Below are 3,736 nucleotides of genomic sequence, written 5' to 3' on the forward strand. Positions count from 1 at the left end.
ACTTTAGTTCTAGTTGGTGGATCCAACCGGGACTAATGCAGTCTTTTTTGCGGTCTCCATGAATGTAGAGTTTTCTATTGGTGGAAACTATGATTCTCGTGGCCGAATCTTATGAAGTTCCATGGCAATGGAGTTTTCTAAAGCAGTGGACCTTGCTAGATGCAAAGAAGATGAAGGATAAGGGACCTAGAGGCGTGCTTCAATGTAATTTTATTTTATATTGAGGTCTTAGTTGTAAAAAGATTCTACTTGAATGAAATATGATCCCTTTCTAAAAAAACAAGGACTAGTTCGGACCTTTTAATCCTGGTTGGAGGCACCCACCCGAACTAAAACAGGTAGATGGCTCGAACAAGAACTAATACAGGTGCATTAGTCCCTGATGGAGCCAACCACCGGGGTTAAAAACTAGAATGAGTTATTTTTCTGCTCGTTTTCATTTGTTTAACCCTCCCTCATCTGTCGAACTCTCCCAGACCATCCCCTCCATTCTGCCTTTATCATCTTTGTGGCCCTCTCCTATCCCTCTCCCTCTCTTTTCTTCCTCTTGTGGATGAGACAAAAGAATGATGCTGGCTAGGAGCGGGGAAGCCGAGGGAGGGGAATGCCTGACCATGAGAGGCTGAGATGTGAAGGGAGGAGCGCGGTGGGCTAGGAGCTGCGGCGGGCTAGAGTGGTGGCAGCTCGGGGCCGCGGTGAGCCACACCAGCTCAGGGAGCCCGCAGTGAGCAGCACCCGCAGTGAGACGTGGAAGCTCGGGCCCGGCGTACGCGAGATGCGGCAGTTCGAGCCCGCAGCAAGGGGCACTTGCGGCGGCTTAGGACGGTGGAGCCCACGACAAGCGGCAGCGGCAGTGCATGGTGGCAAGGACGAGCAGGAGAGGAAGTCGGGGGGGGGGGGGGGGGGGGGGGCGGTAGCAAGCACGGTTGGTGCCGCAAGCAGGGCGATAGCGGGCCATAGAGTTTTGTTAATTAATTTTTATCTATGTTTGATTCTGGTTGGTAACATCAACTGGGACTAAAGTTTTATCTTCATCCCGATTATGCAACTGGGACTAAAAGATCATGACATTTAGTCCCGGATCTGTAATCCGAGTTGGGAATCCGGGACTGAAGTCCTTTCCCAATCCGAACTAATTGAAGCCTTTTTCGACAGTAGTGTATCATCAATTGGTTACCTGTTTAAACCTGCACGATGGGTGGACCATACTGGGCTATGCCAACAACAAATTTTGGATACCTGATCTTACATGCATATTGTAGGATCTTGCTTCAGAGTGATTGGTGCCGGATCTGCGAATCTTGTAGGATTAGTAGGATATTGCTTCAAAGACTAAGGCTTGACACTAGGAGCAGTAGATAATGTGTACCACCTCAAAGAAACCCTCCGAAAAGGAGGCTTATCCGAGCACCTGAGTTTGTTGCATTCTTGCTGATGAAGTGAATAGTGCTGCTCTTTTGAGCAACTTGCATCAGAGTGATTGGTGCCGGATCTGCGAATCTGCCTACTGAAATGGATGGAACAAGGAATGAACACGTTACTGGTGAAGCAGAGTGGAATGCGGAGTTGACTTGCTCTGGAATAGGAAGTGGAGCTCATGGCCGCGCAGGCCCGCAGCTGGTAAGCGGTCTCGCTCGACTGGTGGCCACGTGATTTGTTGGTTGGTACCTGTCCAGCTCCCATGTACAGCCCGCGTTGATAGATGTCTGTAAACGTTAAATTGAAAGCCAATATTTTCTAACCCCTTTGATTTTCATGCACTTATGGTAACTCATGGCGCAAGGGTGTGGCCACGTAAGCAATCATCCTCGTATCGCCACTCGACAGACGGTTGTTGATCTTAGACTGTGGAAAATTGATGATCCAATACCCGATAGCTGTTTGGCAATTTGGACTCTCTCTCTCTCTCTCTCTCTCTCTCTCTCTCTCTCTCTCTCTCTCTCTCTCTCTCTCTCTCTCTCTCTCTCTCTCTCTCTCTCTCTTGTGGACACAATCTTTATCTGTATGAAACAGGGTCTTACATGGCACTGTCAAGTTGCTAGAGTGCTACTGATGGTGCCCCGCAGGGCATCCCCTGCCCGGAATCAGATTCTGTGGCGATCGAGTCAGCAAGCAGCTACCCAGGCCATCTTCGAATTTCTTCGCATCGATTCGCATCGGGAGGAGATACTGTCGCTGATGCTCTGTATAATATAGATAGATGCTAATGTCCTGTGCCCACATGCATCATGTGGTATTGTGATCGCCGCCCCCGGTCCTATCACTCTGCCGCCCCTGTGTCCATATAGCTACCAACGTGTGTATGTTATCTAGCAATGGTGTAACTTTTAGCTCCTTAGTCCTTCTATAAATTTTGAAAATGAGAGAGATCTGAGCTTTGCTATTATATTTTTTTTGCTGCTGTACTAATTTAACTTTACTTTCTCGTATAAATGAGATTAGGATGGCATGTATATCTTTTTGAGATTGATGAAGTCTCCATAGGTGCCTTGCTATCAATTAGTAGGTCGTCTACTACTACGTGAATATTTAACCGGCGCACACATTCTGAGTTGGAGACTCGAAACCAAGTAGAAATGGGTTTACTTACTTGTGTTTAATCTTGTTTTATGAACAAAACTGGCACTGTATTATGGTCATTCAGTTAAAAAAAACTTTTATTCTAAAACTGGTAGCGCTGTACCTTCCACTTTTGCCACTTGATATTTTTTTCCAATAATGCAAACGCTATCATATCAATTTGACTTTGTACCTTCAGCGTCGATGGAAGACTTAATCGTAAACAATAGTATATGTACGAACTCATACACCCCCTTGTACGTTGGTAGGATATATGTTTTGTTGAAGCAAGGCAACCTTGCCTCTCAATTACTCAAACCCGCGTGTGTAACATATCACTTCCATCTCCTCACTGATCTCAAAATACATTTAAGTTTTTTGTATCATGTCTACGTAGAACCTCGTCAGCTTGAAAGCTAAATTATTAATAGTGAGCTACTTTATAAATTTGTAGGCGGTTAGTCTATATAGCCGGTTATTAGCTATTATAATAGGTTTATTAAATTTTTTATAATATAAAATATGCATCATATATATACACCTTTTCAGGTTTTCATTTATCAGTATATCTAATTAAATATCCGTTTCAATATTCTTCTACAATTAGTTCCTTACTTATGTTGTACACAATACCACTACTACAAAAAGCGATCCGTCCTTATTTTTTCTAAGAGCGCATCAAAATATAACCGGCTCCTACAAAGCAAGAGAAGCTACTGTAGCAAAGACATGCATCTGGAAAACCATTTTCCAGGGCAGGTAACGCCCCTAAAATTGCCTGACAAAAGTAGCAAACCACCTTCTTCATTCTCCCGTCAGTCCATTGTTTGCTCGGGGGAGGTTGCTCGGACAGTCCAAAAAAGAACTAAAAAGGGGACGGAAGGTTTTAAACTTGATTTTCTTCGAGTTGGGGTTATAGGAGGTAAGTTGATAATAATCTCATATCTTTTCTATGCTTTTTGGATAGTTTTTAATAAGTCTCAAGTGAAGCTCTCTTTGCTTCTAGCTAGATCTAGATCTCCATGGTGTGAATTTTTAATTTGTTTCTCCATTTGCCTCAAACTTTTGGATGAAGTTATGCTATTTTAGTAGAAGAAGATGATTATGAAGTCATTGGGCTCAATCTACAAGTTTGAGCCTCATTCACAAGTAAATAATTACACAAGTTTTTTATATA

This window comes from Panicum virgatum, chromosome 8K, assembly GCF_016808335.1.
Source record: "Panicum virgatum strain AP13 chromosome 8K, P.virgatum_v5, whole genome shotgun sequence".
Lineage (NCBI taxonomy): Eukaryota > Viridiplantae > Streptophyta > Magnoliopsida > Poales > Poaceae > Panicum > Panicum virgatum.